Below are 19786 nucleotides of genomic sequence, written 5' to 3'. Positions count from 1 at the left end.
TTTCGTTCCTTAGCCCTCTGCGTTGTCCTCAACTTACGTAGAACTCTCTTGGTTAATTTCCACTAGAATGTCGGTAACTTTAGTTATTTCTCTGACCTACTCTGCACGCTTCCTATCACTTAATGTTACCCCTACCATTTTTCATACCATAGCCCTCTGGGTTGTCCTCAACTTAAGTAGAAATCTCTTGATTAGCCTCCACGTTTCAGCCCCATAGGTGAGTACAGGTAAGATGCAACTCTTTTATACTTTCCTCTTGAGCGATACCGGTAAGCTGCTAGTCATAATCTGCGAGTGCTTGCCAAATGTGCTCCATCCCAATCTTATTCTTCTTGTTATTTCCTTTTCATGGTCGATATTCTTCTTGTTATTTCTTTTTCATGGTCGGATCTGCGGTTACTATCTGTCCCAAGTAGACATAATCGCCTACTACTTCCAGTACTTCGCTGGCTAATGAAAACTGCTGTTCCTACCCGAGGCTGTTGAACATTACCTTAGTCTTCTGCATATTGATTTTAAAGCCTACATTTCTACTTTTCCTGTCAAGGTCATCAATCATTATTTGCAGTTTATCCCCCGAGTTGCTTAGCAAGGCAATGTCATCAGCAAATCGCAGATTACTGAGGTATTCTCCATCTACCCTTATCGATAACTGCTCCCATTCCAAGTCTCTGAATACCTCCTCTAAGCAAGCTGTGAATAGTACTGGGGAGATTGTGTCTCCTTGCCTAACAGCTTTCTTTATGGGAATTTTGCTACTTTCTTTATGCAGAACTATGTTTGCTGTGCGGCCACTATATATATCTTCCAGCACTACCTTCCAGAAAGGATGCACATAAACTCCTACAGGCCGCTTACCATAACATCTGTTATGTGCAGGTTGGCCATACAGGCGGTGAAATTAAAGGTGCAAACATGGGTAGAAAGTAACAAGATACCCGGAAAACTTCAGAACGGCTTTAGAAATGGTAAACGCTTAGATGATAGCCTGTTCGTTCTTACCCAATTCATCGAAATATCTAGAGTGGAAATTAGTCCTTTGTATTTGAACTTCCTGGACATAAACGGAGCGTACGACAACGTAAACGGAGTACTCCAGTGGAACATAGTAAAAGAAGAAGGTATCGGTTATGAGATGAGGCTATGAGATCGTTTATGAAGTTCCTACAGAAAATATTCCGGGATAATAAAGTAGAAATTACATGGAAAGGGATAAGAAGTACGGAAGCTGTCAAGGTATGCAAAGCATTAAGACAAGGTTGTCCTCTATCACTGCTGCTGTTCATGCTTTATATTATAAACCTAGAACGGAGGATAAAAGAAAGTAACCTAGGTTTTAACCTCTCATATAGACTAAGCGAAAAGGCGGTAGAGCAGCACCTCCCCGGTTTGATGTATGCAACGATATTGTGCTGCTAGCTAAGAGGCGGGAAAAACTGCGAACACTAGTTAGGTATTGCGGAGACAAAGGAGACGCTCTAGGCTTCAGTTTTAGCGCGGCTAAGTCGAGTCTGATGATTTTCAACGGCTCAACTGATCAGGGTCTTAAAATACAAGACCATGAAATACCCGCAGTAGCAGAATATAAATATCTCGGGGTATGGGTAAAAGAAGGATTGGCATACCTTGAAAAGCATGAGGAATCACTTGAGGCAAAAGGGCGAAGAAATGCCGGAATAATGAAGCATAGGGCATTGTGGGGATACAACATTTATGGGGTTTTGTGAGGTATTTCGAAAGGAATTATGGTGCCCGGGCTTGCTTTCGGAAATGCGGTTTTGTACCTAAATTCAGAGGTACAGTCGACATTAGCGATAAATCAGAGAGCCGTCGGACGATTAGCACTGGGTGCCCACGGCAAAACAGCAAATGAGGCGGTACAGGGAGATATGGGCAGGCCGTCTTTCGATGTACGGGAAGCTCAGAGTAAAATATTATATGGGGAACGCCTGATGAAAGTGGATACGATTGGCAGCTAAAGTATTTAAACACCTATGCCTAAAAAGCGTTGACTCACAATGGAGGAAAAGAACTAGGAAACTAACCAGTAAGTATGCTAGTCACAAGGACGAAGAAATAAAGGGCGTTAAACAACAGGTGAAAAACACAGAATGTAAAAATTGGATAAAATCGATGGAAAAGGAATAGAGTGTGGAACTATACCGAAAGTGGAAAAGGCAGATCAGGAAGGAAGCTTTCTTTGATAACCCAAGAGGCTGTGCCCTACTTTTGGAAGCTAGATCAGGGTGCCTTAGAACACCCAGCTACAAAATGAAATTTAACAGTGAAGATGACGCATGGTGCTGTATGTGGTAACTCCACTGAAACAATTTACCATATTATACTCGAATGTAATGGTATCCATCCGGAAGTCGATGCAGGCGCAATCACTCTTCTTGAAGCTCTGGGGTTTAGAGATACCAGTGGCCGGGTGAATAAACCTGCGGCGGAAGCTATCAAGAAACGACTGGAAGATTGGTGGCTTAAAAGCAGAAAAGTGACATAATTTTAGTAATGTAGAAACAAAATTAAATGAATAGAATGATGGTATAGTTAACCAATCTAAAACAATAATTAGGATATAGGGGGAAAATGAGCATGGTAGCAACTGCTACAACCCCGTTTCAAAGGGGGCGCTCCTAAATTCCATCCATCCGCTCATGGTGTGACGTCATAAGCGAGGCGAACATGGGCTACCAAGTCGGCTCTTCAGCGTAGCGTGGCTCGTAGCCACGCCGGATGTTTCGCGCTTCTTCGACTAGGTGCACTGTGTTCTAACTGATGGTAGGGTGCTCGATGCGCGCGTCCCCATCTGCCGCTCCGGTGGGTGGGTATATCCTTTGAAAGGGTCAGTGCCCACTCTACGGCTCCATGCATATTTGAGCCCTCGCAAGTGTGTCCTGCTTTTGCGGCGGCTATAACTAGAATACTCATAGCGGCGGCTGTTGCGTGGCGTTCCTTGGGGCGTGTTCAAGTTTGGGATTGCAGATGGCAGGAACGCTAGACAAGATGAGACTGCTGGAGGAAAGGTGCTGTATCTCACATTGTGCTTTCGGATGGTACGCCGTCGTTGCTGTCGCGTGGCGTTCCTTGGCGCGCGTTCAAGATTGGGATTGCAAATAACAGGAACGCTCCTGAAGCGCTATGAGATTGGATTGGAAAACATTTATTGTCACCAATGAGCGATTTGTGGGCGCTACACTCAGATGGCCTCATGTCCGTTGCTCTCGGCGACCTTTTGAGCCCACTCAGTAGCCCGAACTTGCGTTAACGGATCTGAGCTGGCCAGTATAGCCTCCCACCGCTGAAACGAAGGGACTGGTAGTAAGTAGGTCCGCTGGTGGCGCCGCTTTTTTGCAGCTTCATAATATGTGATTGTATCCTGCTATTTCGCCGCAGTGGATTGTATTGTATTGGATTGTATTGTGCTGGGGTACAGAAGGCACGCGTCTGGAGCCGACGCCAGATTACTTTCTGCCTTTTGTCGAGTTTCGTGTCTGGTGGAGGATATATCCGCCTTTCTAGTTTAAAGTAATTAGTGTAGTCATGAAATGAGAATTAGTGTATCTCTCGAGAAATTGGGGGAATCAACCTGGCTCACTGCTTGTCTGACATGACCTCGAGCTATACTGTGAGACAACACAATTTCACCTCTTTTTGGTTCCAGTCTTTATATCTTAATATTCGCTCTGTCTCTTTGGAGATCATGCCCCTCGCAAAATTGTTTATAGTAGATTTGGAGTCGCTAATTATAGTAACCGCTTTAGTACTGACCATCGCCATGGCGATAGCCGCCTCCTCCGCTGTCCCTGAGTAGTTTGTTTTTATTGAACCTGCCGTTAATGATTTACCCGAGTCGTTCACACCCACGATAGCAAAGGAGCTGCCTCCTTTGTATTCCGCCGCGTCTACATAAACAGTGTATTCAGAGCCTTCTAACTTGGCCTCAATGGCCTTTGCTCTTGATTTTCTCCTGCCTTCACGAAAAGCAGGGTGCATGTTTTTTGGTAGCGATTTAATAGTAAATGCGTTCCTTACTTCAGTCGGCAGTTTTATTTCTGCATTTTTTCCGGGATTCTATCTTGTAGTCCTAATTTACCCAGGTAGCTCCAGTGCTGCTTTATATGCCTGCCTTATGATCGTTTCAATTTTGTTCTTTCCTGCCACCCCTAGCTTGAGGTAGGGGATGGTGTACACTAATCTGCTTATCACAAAAGCCTGAACAATTCGGCACAAATCTTTCTCTTTGACCCCGCGTCGTTTGTTGGCTATTCGCCTTATCAACCTGGTTGTCATGTTAATTGTTGACTTAAATCGATTTATTACTTCTGTGTTCTTTTCATTGTCTTGAATTATCAGTCCCAAGACTCCGATTTTGTCCACTCTGGTTATCGGTGTGCCATTTAATTCCACCAAAATGTCTTCAGCGTTGATATTACGTTTTTTTGTTCCTCGGATTACCAGAAGCTCCGATTTGCTTCGTGAGCATTTCAGCCCTGCCCATTCCGCATATTCTTCAACAATGTCTTCTATTTCCCCATCGTTGCCTGTGCATGTCCATAACGTGACATCATCAGCATATAGCGTACGTTTCACCCCTTTCACAGTTTTCAGTAATGGTGGGAGGATCTTTAACGCTAGGTTGAAGAAGAAAGGGGAAAGAACTGAGCCCTGTGGGGTGGCCTTGTCTCCTAGCTTAATTGTTTCAGACCTGATATCTCCAAGGCTTATTTCTGCTGTTCTTTCGGTTAGAAAATACCTAACGTAATCGTAAATCCTCTTGCCAGGGGCAATTTCCTCCTGGTTATTTAATATGTATGTGTTTGACATTATCAAAGGCTTTCTGTAGATCAAGGCCAAGTACAGTCTTTGTGCCCCCTTTATTGGGCGCGTCAAGTATGTCTTCTGTGAGTTGAATCATTACATCCTGCGTGGACAGCTTGCTCCTGAAACCTAGCATTGTTTCGGAAAATATCTCCCTTTCCTCTGCATACTCCTGAAGTCGGTTTAGTATTACATGCTCCATGAGCTTCCCTAGGCACGATGTTAGCGATATCGGCCTTAGGTTGCCTACTTCAAGGTTCTTCCCAGGCTTCGGAATGAAGACCACATTAGCATGTTTACACTCTGAAGGCATTCTACCTCGTGTCCATACCCCATTAAGAAAGTCTGTGAGTGCCGTGACTGATACTAAATCTAGGTTTCTCAGCATTTTATTGCTGACCCCAACTGCTCCCGCTGTTGATGTGGTTCTTAGCTGACTCATTGCTCTCCATAACTCCACTATTGATATGTCTCTATCTAGCTCTTTGTTCTCTGGTCCTCAATATGGTGCAGATGAACCCCCTTTGCACGTTATAAGGTATCTGCTCTTCAGTTCTTCTATGAGATCTTCAGCCGTGCCCTGGTATTTATGAACCAATCTTTTCAGTTCCATGAGCGGCGGTCTTAGTTTGTGCTGGATCTAGGAAGTGGCGAAGAAGTTGCCATGTGTTTTTACACCCAAGTTTCCCATTCAATTCATCGCAAATCTGCCCCCAGTGTTGACTCTGAAGTTCGTTCGCGTATTCTTCTATCTGTCGTTCAAGTGTAGATATTCTCTTTTTAGCCTTCTATTGCGCATCTGCTTTTTCCATCTTTCCGTAAGGCTCTCGTGGGCTTCCCACATGTCGGCCAACCTCGAATTTGTAATATCATTTCCGGCGGTTGGAATCTCTTTAGTGTGTGTGTTTACATCACTTTTGATTCGTTCAACCCATTTATTTAGATTCCCGATCTTCCTCGGAGCGGTTCTGTCCCTGACTTTTAGATTCTAAGAGTATCCCAATCTGTCAGCTTCTTTTTGTGCAGCATCCCCTTCAGCGGTCTGGTATGTATTTCAATCTCTATGATATAGTGATCACTAACTAAGGTGTGTCCTGTGTTTGACCACTTCTCGCCCTCAAGGCCTCTGCCCCGCGTCAAGTCTGGGGACGTGTCTACACTGATGCTGTTGCCTATCCTTGTGGGGTCTTGTGGGTTGTTTAGTATTGTTAGTCTTAAGTGTTGAATTTCCATCCATAGTTTGTTTTCTTTGGGGGAGGTCATCCTATATCCCTAAGCCGGATGCGGGGCATTGAAGTCCCCAGTGATTATAAGCCCTTTGCTGTCAGCTGTCTTATGGCTTTCCGTAAAAGATCTGCCAGCCCTGCCCCTCGGTTTTTGGGCGAGTTGTACGTATTCAGAATAAAGAGACTGTTGTCTCCCTTTGTGTTTGGGGCTAGTTCAATCATTACATAGTCTTCACTCGTGTTTTCAAGTTCGTGTTGTATTGCTGTCAAATTTTTCTGCACTAACGTAGCCGTGAGCGACCTAGGTTTATGTCACCTTTGTAATTCTAGCGGGGTATACGCGGCACAGCCTTTTACTGTGCCGGTTGCCCCTTGTAGCGTGATTACATCGGATGTGTTTTCAATTTATTGAATGGGTGCCTGCAGGTTCCCTCTCTTAGAGTGGAAACCTCTGCAGTTCCACTGCCAGATTTTAATTTGATGGTGAGGGGCCACGATGTCCTAGGACTGTTGCTGTGGCAGCTTAGGGAGGGCATTGCCGACAACCCGGGGAAGCCTTGCTCCCTAGTGAAAAACTAAGTATGAGTCATAATAACCACATACAGATTTCTCATACTAACTTAATACAAATGTCGTAAAATCTCATATATTTCTTATAGGTTGTATGAGATTTTTATGAGATGATATAACATTTGTACAAGTTTGGTATGCGAAATTGTATGAGGTTATTGTTACTCAGAATTTTTTCACTGGGGCTTTTATGTTGGTTAGTCGTTCCATAATTTGGCAAGACATTGTTTGTTCTCTGACCATGACGAATTCCGCCGTAAGATTATCTACCTGCTCGGTTAGTTTCTCAACTCTAGCCGAAACTGCATCTATTCTGGCATCTTGAGCTTTTGCCCGCTTCATGAGTACAGTCATGTCCAACCTAAGCTTGCTGTCAGTCGGAGTCGATGCTTCCTGATTCGAATTTTCTACCACCTTTTTGGGCTTGCTGTGTTCTGTGTTTTCTTCTCTGGGTAGAGGTCTTTTAGCGGGAACTCGGGTGTCCGTCTCCATTGATTTTTCGTTATGTACCATTTCGTTATTATTACATGGAGACGATTGACTAGTGCTTTGTGAATTCTGAATAGGTGACTTGTTCAGTACCCTCTGCATTTTCGTGTTATCAATAATAAGTTTCCTCATTTCTGCCAATTCCTTCTTTATGGTTTCAAGCTCTCTGTCCCTATTAGCGAGTTGTTCTACCAGTTCCTTCTCTCGAGCCGTTTCCCAAGGGGAGGTCTTAACTGGCCAGCTCACCTTTTTGCTTGTGTCTCCATTCTTGCTTGGACGCCTTCCTTCGACTTGGTCAGGACCTGAGTCGACGACTCCATCTCCGGTCCCCGGCAGTGGTGGAAAGGAATTCCACCTACGTCTCCCCCGGTAGCCTTTGTGGTTGTCGTTGACCTGCGATCGTGGCTGCTGTGCAGAGTCATGTTGCCCTAGGTGGTTCTTGGGTTTGTGGGGCCGTGTCTTGAGCAGTCTATACTTGCAATTCCTACTGCCGGTGTTGTGCATCCCCCCGCATACAATGCATTCGGGCTTGCACGTCGGTAGTTCTCCATCCGTTGACTCCGGGTGGTTTTCGCCGCATTTGCGGCAACGCTCTAGCCGTGGTTTGTAGCACATGGCTTGTAGCTTGTAGCTTGCCCCGTCTTCCTACAGTTGTAACATGTCTCCACCCGCTCTCGGTACGGATAGACGGTGAACACTGATACCCAGTAGAACACTTGTCTAGGGAGCCTTTCCTCTCCAAAGGGGATCAAGATAGATCTTGAATTGCCGATTCTCCTTGCGTTGAGTACGGCGATGTTCGGGTTCCGCTTGATAAAGCCTTGGCGGACTTCCTCCGGTGTTCTGATGTCGTAGGCGTTGTATACGACGCCCTTAATAGCGTCGTCGGGTGCCGCGATGTAGGGCGCCATGTCGAGGGTCTTCTGCTCTATAGCTAGGGATTTGATGGTCACATAGGTGCTCGCTCGTTGACAATTGGGCGTGCTGATCGTGTACGTGTTGTTCCCAGAGTTGATCCTTGAAATATTGCCGCGAAACCTTCAAAACAGTATTTGTTGTTTTTTAGCAGCCGCCGGCATACAGGCTTATCACTGTGATTCTGGACCGCGTATCAGTTCCGTAATCTTTGTTTGTTAATGCTCGATGTCGCGAGTCACACCTTTATCAGTTTTGTTGTAGCCCAAGATGCACTGAGATCTGTCTCGAAGGTACCGGCCACTCGAGTGTCTTTCCACAATGTTCCAGCCCGTGCTGGTAGCTGTTTTCGACGTTATCTAGATTGTTCTGTGCAGCCTTTAAATTGAGCGTTGACGAGTGTGACGAGCATTCTTTGTCCGACGACCGACGAGCACGTTTGTTGCTATCACCGCCGCCGAGTTGCTTAGTTCTTTTGCGGGTGCAAGTCAGCCCTAATAAGGAGCTATTGCAGTACCATCACGTCTGTGTCTTCTTTTGGCGTGTACGGCCTTGTCACCACTACGTGACAATATCTTCGTCCAGGACGCTACATAGGGTAGGTTTGCAGACGCGCACATGACCTGTAGTAGGCGACGTGGCACATAGTCATTTAAATTCCAGCCTCTTGGCCTGAAGATTATTTTATAGTCGCTTTCCGGGAGCTTCGGCATTAGTGCCGTCTTGCGGATGTTGGGACCTTGACTGCTATTCTGAATGACAGATTTCTTCTCGCCTGCGCCGTGCTCACCGGCGTTCACGGAGCTCGGCGAGGGTTTAGCGTCTTTCTTCCTCATGCGGTCGTGCATGCTGAGAACGGTTTCCCACTCACCGTTCTCGAATTCTGTGGGGTCAATATCATCTCCGTCCAGAACGCTTTTCATAGTGGTAGTCGGAGGGCCGCTACAGGGGCCAGCGTCTTGTCGACGTGGGGTAGAGTATGCGACGCTAGGTCTGAGAGTTAAGCCTAGCTAGCTCTTCCATCTTGACGGTGAAATTCCGATGAAAGAGGAAATAATCCACCGAATGGCCAAACTCAACTCTTGCACGGAGTGATGACCCGGATCATCGTGGTGGTTTTCGGCCCGTAGGCGCAGATGAACGCTGGAAAACAGCTTTTTAGCTGAACGTATGCGAAGCACGTCTTCCTCGCTCGGCTTGGCTTGTATGTGTGGGCCAAAATATGGTGGGGTTGTTTTCACCCTTCAAAAGCGTGAGGGCGCGCGCATCGAGGCACCCTGACAGGTGCTGTCGTCTTTCATTGGAGACAATTCGCCTCTATTGCTTTCTCAATCTACTAGGATTAACTACAGCTAAGTCACTGTGAATTTTGTTTTCGATATACCTACGCGTTGCTCTTCCGCGAGTGAGGAATGCTGGGCCTTTCCTTTCCTGTAAACCACTTAACTGGCCCTAAGTTTTGAAGAGGTGAAAGGAAGAGTTGTCCTGATAGAAAAACAGCGCAAAAGACGTGCACGGAGGAGAAGAACGGACAACCGTCCGTTCTTCCGTTCTTCTCCTCCGTGCACGTCTTTTGCGCTGTTTTTCTATCATGTCACCATACCAACTCGCCCAGATGTCTCTTCTTTTAAGAGTTGTCCGTTTGATGCGCAATGTCAGTTCACGTTAATTTCATTCCATTTCATTCCATTTTATTACTTTAAGGACCCCTTTAGCTGTATTACATAAAGGGTGGGTTAAAAGATAATGATATCCAGTAATGATATCCAGGTGGTACCGTGATGCAGAACTCCTAGAGATTTGGGGAGCCTTGTCAGGAGTACCATGCACCGGAACTGGTTCAATTCGTATTCTTACTGATTATTTTGAAGCTTGCAAGGAAATCGCTACTGCGGGTTCACAAGATGCAACAGCTACGGCCATACAGCGCCTCCTTAAACGCCACCAACTCGCGACCAGAACTATCGCTATTCACTGGACCCCAGGTCACTCGGACGAATCAGAGGGCAATGCGGCGGCACACGCCGCGGCTGCCTTGGCAGGTGGGATGTCCACATTTACTTCCCCACCCCACTTGCTTCATCCTTATTCGACCTTGGGCGGGCAACTCACCCCTTCTCTTGCCCTTATGCACTATACTCGGCCTAGTCTTCGTAGCCTCAGTCAGCATCGCATGCAGGTGGCCACACCATACCTACCTTTTACAAGAAAAACACATCTCACCCGAAGTCAAGAAGTCTTTTTGAATAAGCTCATCGTCCATGCGACTTACACGCCACGTAATATGGTCCGCTGGAGTGAGTTTACGGATAAAATGATTACGTGCCCCCATTGTACGACTCTAACTCGCGGCGGCATATCTCATCTACTCTGGGATTGCCCTGCGTTTTCTACTGGACGCTCCGAGATCAAACCCTACCGCCTGAACTACCGTTCCCTTCTAGAAACTGATTCTAACACACAGTTGATATTTGCCAAGTATGGCTCGCTTAGTGGCCTGGTTAGAGCAATGTGTTTCAAGTGACGACCTCCTAAACAATGAACATTCTGTCTACTCCCCTTTATCCCCATCCATGGCCATGAGCCTTCCCAATCAATAAAGGACATTCAATCAATCAATCAATCCAGGTGGTCGAAATTACTATAAGAGAGTGAAAAACCTTTGCTAGGGAACGGAAGGAGAGAGGCATGACAGAATCGGGTGATTGCGGTGGCTGTAACTGCTTATTAGTTACTATTTTCAAAAACATTTTGCGGCCTTGCGTTCTAGGGGCGAAGTCTCACAGTCACCTAGGAAGAAATTATTTTCGACTGGAGGGTGGACAGTGGGCCTTTAAGGTGTCCACAGACCAACTGTGACAAAATTGCGCATTTCGTTTTCCGTGAACTAATTACCATTGTTTTGGCTTTAATTAATTACCAATTTACACCCCATAAAACATGTGATACCCACACCTTTCCTTGACACTTTGTACTATTGTTGGAAAGGCGCAGTCAATGGGAACGCCGCTTCCGGGTGATGCATCAGACAGCGTAGCCAGGCCAAAGAACGCCGGTTTATTTTCGGATCAAGGGGTATTATATAGCACGAGGGGTGAGGGAAGGAAGGAAAGAAAGAATGAAAAGATTGGTGCCGTTGCCGGTTCATAGATGGCGATAGCATCCCTTCCTCCTAATAACCATAGCGATCCACAGGTTTCTTGACCCGGGTTGACCTGTGCAGCTGTGTCTCTTGGGGAGCAGGGTCTTCGGGCTCTGACGTGGATGCGTTGTTCTGAATAGCCAGCGGATGGTCCACTGGTTCTTCTGCTGGACTGTCTGTACCCGTGAGTGTGGATCCCTCGACGTTGCGCTTGCGGATTTGATCAGCATGACGACGGACCACCACACTATCCTCCGTCTTGACGGTGACTAGTCGAGCTCCCGTTGTTGACTTCACCTTTCCGGGTGTCCACTTGTCACCAACACCGTAGTTACGGACTAGTACAGGGTCCCCCGGAGTTAAACTCCCGCCGGCGTCGTCCAAATTTGGCGTAGCTGCTCTGCTCTGGACAGGATTGTTCCTGTGAGGAAAACACATGTCAAGTCTTGTGCGTAGTCGATAACCTAACAGTACTTCTGAAGGTGATAGGCTCGACTGCCTTGGGGCATTCCGGTATCGACACAAAACTCGTGCGAGTGCGGTTGAGAGATCCACGCCAGGCATCTTCTTTAACCCATCCTTAACCGTTCTGACCGCGCGTTCTGCCAGCCCATTGCTTTGTGGGTGGTAGGGCGGTGTTCGAATGTGGGCAGTGCCATTCCTGTTCATGAATTCGGCGAAATCCGACCCGGTAAAGGGCGTGCCGTTATCAGTTACTACAGAGCGCGGTAGTCCGAACTGGCTGAAGAGCGTACACAGTGCGTTTACCGTGCTGCTTAACGTTGCACGCGAGAGTGGAATGGCCTCGATCCATTTGCTGTGGGAATCAACCACGATCAGCAACATCTTGTCCCTGATCAGTTCAGTTCAGTTCAGGCGTTCAGTCGTGTCCGACTCTTCGTGACCCTATGGACCATGTCACGCCACGCTTTCCGGTCTCTCACTATCTTCTTAACATCACATAGCTTCATCTGCAATGCCTCGAGGATGCCATCTAACCATCGCGTTCGCTGCCTACCCCTTCTCCGGCGACCCTCAACCTTTCCCAACATCAAATCTTTCTCCAGCGACTCCTCTCTTCTCATCAGATGACCAAAGTAGCTGAGCTTTAACTTTAAAATTTGACCCTCCAATGAGCAGTCAGGGTTTATGGTCGACAATATCGACTGATTTGATCTTCTGGCAGTCCAAGGAACTCTCAAGAGTCTTCGCCAGCACCACAATTCAAACGCGTCAATTCTTCGGCGGTCAGCCTTTTTCACAGTCCAACTCTCGCATCCATACATCACAACTGGAAAGACCATAGCACGAGTTATACGGATCTTGGTTGGCAGACTAATGTCTCTGTTCTTTACTAGGCGGTCAAGGCTAACCATTGCTCTCTTTCCTAGAAGCAGGCGTCTCCTAATTTCATGGCTGCAGTCTCCTTCCGAGGTAATCTTGGCGCCCAAGAACAGAAAATCTGTCACAGCTTCCACTTCTTGTCCATTGATGCTCCAGGACTTGATAGGGCAAGACGCCATGATCTTCGTCTTTTTAATGTTCAGTTTAAGCCCAAACTTCTCACTCTCTTCTTGTACGCGCATCAGAAGTCTCTTGAGTTCCACTTCACTTTCTGCCATTAAAGTGGTATCATCCGCATATCTAAGGTTGTTGATACGTTTTCCAGCAATCTTCACTCCAGCTGAAGACTCGTCCAGACCGGCCTTCCTCATGATGCACTCTGCATATAGGTTAAATAGGCAGGGCGACCGTATGCAGCCTTGCCTCACCCCTTTCTCAATCGGAAACCAATCAGTAAGACCATGCCCAGTTCTGACTGTGGCCTCTTGCCCTTCATACAGGTTCCTGAGGAGACAGATGAGGTGAATTGGAACTCCCATCTCTTGGAGAGCTTGCCACAATCTGCTGTGATCTACGCAGTCAAATGCTTTCGCATAATCAATAAAGCAGAAGTAAATGGGTTTCTGGAACTCTCTTGCTTTTTCCATGATCCAGCGAAGGTTGGCAATTTGGTCTCTAGTTCCTCTGCCCTTGCGAAACCCAGCTTGCACGTCCGGAAGCTCCCGATCCACATACTGCTGCAGCCTACCTTGCAAGATTTTTAACATCACCTTGCTAGCATGCGAAATAAGCGCGATCGTGCGATAGTTGGAACAATCTTTGGCACTGCCTTTCTTTGGAATGGGGATGTAAACTGACCTCCTCCAATCCTGTGGCCACTGCAGGGTTGTCCAAATCTTCTGACATAATATATGCAGTGTGTTAACAGCGTCGTGGTTGAGGTTTTGAAGCAACTCAGCTGGAATACCATCAATTCCGCTAGCTTTGTTCTTAGCAAGGCTGGCTAAGGCCCATTCAACTTCACTCTTCAGGATGCCCGGCTCGAGATCAGTAATCACAACCGTCTTATGTTGGGTTTGCACATCCGGGTCCTTCTTGTACAGTTCTTCTGTGTATTCCTGCCACCTCTTCTTTATCTCTGAGGCTTCAGTGAGGTCCTTGCCTCGTTTGTCCTTTATCACGCCCAGCTTAGCACAGAAGCTTCCTTTGATATCTTTGATTGTCTTATACAGAGCTCTTGTGTTCCTTAATTGGCTGTAGTCCTCAACTGCTTGGCACTGTATGTTCAGGAAGGCATTCTTATCTCTCCTTGCTATTTTCTGAAAATCCGCATTGAGAACCTTGTATCTTTCTCTTTCCCCCATACCTTTTGCCATCCTCCTTTCCTCAGCTATTTGCAAAGCCTCTTCAGATAACCAGTTTGCTTTTTTGCATTTCTTTTGCTTTGGAACTACCTTAGTAGCAACTTCTTGTATTATATCACGAACATCAGTCCACATCTCTTCGGGCTCTTTGTCTTCTAGATCTAATTCTTGAAATCGATTCCTCACTTCCACAGCATATTCTAATGGAATCTGATCCAGATCATACCTGAAAGGCCTTCTAGTTTTCTGCGTTTTCCTCAATCGAAGCTTAATTTTGGCAACAAGAAGCTGATGATCGGTGCCACAATCGGCCCCAGGCCTTGTTTTTACTGCTTGTATAGCGCTTCTCCATCTCTGCCGGCAAATAATATAATCGATCTGATTCCTGTACAGACCGTCCGGTGAAATCCATGTGTACAGGCGCCTTTTGTGCTGTTGAAAATGAGTATTCGCTATGGTCAGGTTGTTTTCTTGACAGAACTCTACTAGCCTCTGCCCAGCTTCATTTGGCTCACCAAGACCGAACTTGCCTGTAATTCCGGATATTTCTTCACTCCCGACCTTAGCATTCCAGTCTCCTATGAGAAAAACTACGTCTGATGATGGGGTGCGGTCTAAAAGGCATTGTAGGTCCGCATAAAATCTCTCAACGTCAGCTTCTTCAGCAGCAGTGGTCGGTGCATAGACTTGGATAACTGTTATGTTGAAAGGGTGACCTTGGATCCGAAGTGAAATCATTCGGTCGTTTTTGGGGTTGTACCCTAGCACTGCTTTGCCCATTCTTCTGTTTACTATGAGAGCGACCCCATTCCTTCTCTTGGATTCGTGCCCACAATAAAAGACATAATGGTCGCCGGAGTTAAATTCTCCCGTTCCGGTCCACTTGAGCTCGCTGATACCCAAGATATCAATGTTCAATCTTTGTCCCTGATAGGTCCAGCGAAATCGAGGTGCAATCGGGACCATTTTTCTTCTGTAGCTCGCCAGTTTGCTGGTTCACGTGCCGGAGGCATTGGTAAAGCCTGGACACAGTTTCTGCATTCATCGGCTATTCGGCTAATGTCCCGGTCGATCTCCGGCCACCAAAATGTGGACCGTGCTACCTTCTTCATGGTGCAGACGCCCTGACGGGCTTCGTGCAATGTCATCAGCAGTCTACCGCGCGCCTGTTTGGGGACTACTACACTATGTCCCCACAGTAGGAGGCCATCCTGAACAGATAATTCATGTCGCTTTTTGTAGTAATGCAACATCTCAGTGTTACCGGAGCAACATGCTTTGGGCCAACCCTCATGGACGTACCTGCGGACAAGTGCTAGTACCACGTCCGTTTCTGTGAGTGACCGCAGTTCCTCTATAGTGATGGCCGACTGGTCCCACTGGTCGATGGCGATGACAAACTCTGCGTCTCCTTCCGGTGCGGTCTCCGTTTCCTGCAAATTTTGAGGTAAACGGCTTAGGGTGTCCGCGTTAACCATCATTTTACCGGATTTGCAAAACAGCTTGTATTTGTACGCTCTCAGCAGAAGAGCCCATCTTTGTATTCTCGCGGCGGCCATGATGGGGGTCTGACGATCCATTCGTAGACGGCCCAGCAGTGGCCGATGATCCGTCACCAGGGTGAACTCCCGGCCAAGGAGGTAGTCCCGGAAACGTCAAACATCAAAAACGAGAGCCAACGCTTCACGTTCGATCTGAGAATACTTCTTTTCAGCCGAAGTTAAGGTCCGGGACCGAAATCCGATGGGCCTCATTTCCCCATTAATACGATGGAAAAGTGCCGCTCCCACACCGTGAGGCGAGGCATCGCATTCCAAAAGTAGTTCGAGCTTTTCTGCTATTTCGTTTGGTGTAGGATCATAGTAGCTGTTCAAGGTTTCGACTACCTTGTCGTAGCTCAACGAACTTGTTTTTGCTGGCGCTACTTTACTGCATAAAACTTGAACGGTCTTTGTCCCAAGGGCGGCTACGAGTAAAGCCCTCTTCTTGGCATCAGCTGGGATTTCATTGGCCTCAAAGTACGCTTCTACTTTCACCAGGTAAGCTTGCCACTTATGTTTTTACTCATCGAAGTCCGGTAGCTTGTGACCCATGTCTGGCGTTGTCCTGGGCCCAATATTCTTTGTTCAGCCTCGTCGCCACTGTTGGAAAGGCGTAGTCAATGGGAACGCCGCTGTTGGAAAGGCGCAGTCAATGGGAACGCCGCTCCCGGGTGATGCATCAGACAGCGTAGCCAGGCCAAAATAACGCCGGTTTATTTTTTTGATCAAGGGGTATTATATAGCCAGAGGGGTGAGGGAAAGAAGGAAAGAAAGAATGAAAAGATTGGTGCCGTTGCCGGTTCATAGATGGCAATAGCAACTATTGTACCATTCTTTTTCCAATATTGAATAATTGATAAACTTTATTGGGGAAAATTGCGGTTAGGAGTAGGGGGTTAGAAAAGAGTAGTAAACAGTCCTCTGTCTAGGAGTCCGTTGGCCTCAGCAGCGGCTCTGGCCCGCTTTACCAGCATGAGCTAATGCTGGGCGTCTAAGTCAGCTAGAAGGTCCTCCCGCTGCTCAGGGCTAGGGCAATCTATTTTAGACAATATGGGGCTTGCCCTACATGCCCATGTTGTGTGGTATAGTATAGCAGTGTCTCCGCCCCAGACGTATTCGTTTTTGTATTGTGTTGGATATAATTTGTTGTACAGGGCTCCGTTTTGATATGTGTTTGTTTATAGACGCCTAAGTGTAGTGGCTTGTTTCTCGGCTTGTGTCACGTGCAAGTGCGTACTTTCTCCGCTTCTCCCCTACACGCTCGTATTGTTTCCCCTTATGTTTCTGGTGTTGTGAAAGGCTATGGCATCTACCCTAATGTTACCCTTCACTGTTTGCTATGCCATGAATCCCGTTGTTTTGGAAGGCTCGACAAAGGGCTTGCGAGGCCGAGACTGTCCAGTAACTGCGTTGTCTTCAGTTTGCTTCCTAGAATGCTAGGGCTATTGCCATCTCTTCTGCTGTACGGATGCATTTGGTTCGTATACTTGTTCCGTGTATGAGCTTGCCTCGTGAGCCCGTCACCGCGGCTGCGGTCGCCTGTCTACCTTTGTACCTCGCTGCGTCGACGTACATCGCAAAATGTTTCGTGTTCAGGTGTTTGTTAAGGGTTCTGGCTCTGGCATTCCTTCTGCCATTATGATTGGCAGGGTCCATAGTTCTTATTTCTGGGCACTGGTCTGGCCTTGAAAGTGTATCTGATGTCTAGTGCGATATTTGTGGTTTCTGGTTGTCGAGCATTGCTGCGCTATGTTCTTCGAAGGTACAGTGCACGCCCAAATCGTCAAACTTGCTGCTAGAGGCGCATAGTGGCAATCCCAGAGCCAGTTTGTATGCCTTCCTGACTAGCACTTTTACCTTGTTCCTTTCTGTCCTGGTTCTTTTAAGATATGTGAGACTGTAGGCGAGGCGTTAGAAGACGAGGGCTGTCGCTATCCTTATTGCGTCTTGTTCCTTGATCCCCCTTCTTTTGTTTGTTATCTTGCTTATCATTCTAGAGATTTGGTTGGTCACAGTGGTAAGATATTTGATCGTGTGATCACGCTTGCCTCCTTCTTGTAACCACAGCCCTAGTACTCTCATTTTGTCCATCTGACGACTCGGGTGTCCGTTAATGATTCTGTCGATGTCCAGCGGTTTGAACCTGCTAGAGAGTAATTTTATATATTGTGATTCCGATATACCAGCCAGATCACGTTTTATAGCGCCGACAAAGTCATGCTCACAAGAAGCCTGCTTATAAAGCCATACAATGCTTACTTTTTAAAAACAAGCAATTTTTCGGATGAAATTTCTACCAGAACTATGTACTTTCGACAGAAAAAAATTGTTGTGATTTAGCAGTGGTTAACCCTAGCTGAATTGCCAAAGTGACGGCGGGAGCATCTTTTCCCTGCAATATTATTCTCCTATTAACCCCTATCAGTGTAAGGTGCTACATTATTGGGGACACTTAAGCTTATCCTTTCAGGATATGACGCAAGAGCTTAAGCTACCAGACCACATATAAAGTTACGCTTCAACCAAGCCGTATGGACGCGCTTGCGTGTCGTAGGGCTAACGAGATCGCAAATGGTACTGGCAGGCTGATTCTGGTATCACCTTTCCATATGAAAAGGGCGATCTGAGTTGGTAGCTCCTGCCCTTGGCATAGGAGTAACATGAATTCAGATGTCATGACAGGCTGATATTGCTTTCGCAATAAAACCACCCTCTTCGCCGCAGCCGTTGGTGTAGCTATAATGAAAATTGGGAATGAATAATTTTGGAGAAAACATGGGCATGTTTCTGAATCAAAATTGATACTTAACCGTGGTAATAATGGTGGTGTCCTACCTTTTCGGTTCCCACGAATTTAACATCATTCTGCTAGTCAGTGTGGGGGCTAGATTGCGTTACGGATTTGAACTGCTCACATATGCATCTCAGACATGTGTGGGCCAACTGAGGAATGACGCACTTCGTATGCTTTCAGAAACAACTTTAAACTATAATTGCAGAAAAAAAAGAGGTTTGAAATAATTAAAACAGACAAGTACCTATCCTCACTCAAACGCCAAAACAAGCAAACAATATAAACGGATTCGCGGAAGCAATCAAATCTTACACAAGCAAAATATAAACGCATTCGCGGAATGAAAATGTGGCGTTAATGGCGGTTCGCGTGAACCTTGAGCTTCCCCGTATTTTTTGGTCTAGTCGTTAACGGCGTGCATTTATTTTTTCAGACATACTGAAAACTAACGGTTATTACGCGATAAGCACCAGAGAGACCACTTTAACAAAGCAGTAAACAGTTCTCACCATTGGTAGTGTGCACCTGCGTTTTTTGGATGTGTAACGTCGTATTGTTTTTCGTTTGGTTGTTACAAGTTTTAAACCAAATGTATGGTACCTTAGTGTAAGTGCACATATGAAGTCTCTACCCAATAGTATTCAAATTCAACATTCTAAAATTGCTTTAGAAATCAGGGCCCGATTTCAATATTCTGCGCGAAAAAGCTCTCATTCTGTGGCGGCTCTTTTTAAGTGAAGTGGAAGTTGCTGTGGTTACTAGAGACTCTATCTACTGAGGCACCCCTATCTCCTAACAGGCTGCTCCTAGAGTGCAGACGTTGTCCACTCCCATAAGTAGCGAAAAAATGGTCGCACTTCATCCTCTATAAAGTGCGACTTCAGCAAATTAAAGCCCGACGTTATTGATACAGGTCATCAGTTTCTCCTTCAAGGGAGAACCCCCGACACACACATGTCGAGCGACCTTCCATTTTCTTAACACTTGAATTGAAGTGGTAAAGTGCTTTAAATCACTGGGTGTGTATTTCTCAGAAAACATGACATGGGATGATCATGACCACCCGCCTTCCGTGCGCGTCGTTCTTCATCACCACGACGGCGCTCCATGTCGCCTCAGCATCCTCAGCAGGAAAACTAACCAGCGCGACCAATGAGGGTGAAGCCGCTGGAAATGTGCTGTGTGCCAACATCCCTCCAACTATAATGCTCAAAAACAAAATTCGTGTGCTTATTGATGGTGTGTATACATTAGCTGTGGTGGATACGGGTGCGACTGTGTCTGTGATGAGTAATCAGTTTGCCTGAAGAAAAATGTTATTATCCCTCACTGTATGATCTCCGTGCATCACGGTAGTGCCTCGTTATGGACAATCAATCCATCGTCCGAGCCCGCAGTTTTACCAACGGGATTGAAGCTTGCCTCCTGTGAACCTGATGCGCCCACATCGTCGCTTTGGTCACAGATGCTACGAGTGCCACTGTACCTCTGCCTACTGATGAAATTTCGATTTTCCGCATGATCAGCGCCGATCTCAGCTCACCTCGACGCCGTACTAATAAGGATATTCTTTTACC

This window comes from Amblyomma maculatum, chromosome 6, assembly GCF_055883805.1.
Source record: "Amblyomma maculatum isolate TAMU_Amacu chromosome 6, ASM5588380v1, whole genome shotgun sequence".
Classification (NCBI taxonomy): domain Eukaryota; kingdom Metazoa; phylum Arthropoda; class Arachnida; order Ixodida; family Ixodidae; genus Amblyomma; species Amblyomma maculatum.
Note: the sequence above shows the minus strand (reverse complement) of the source record.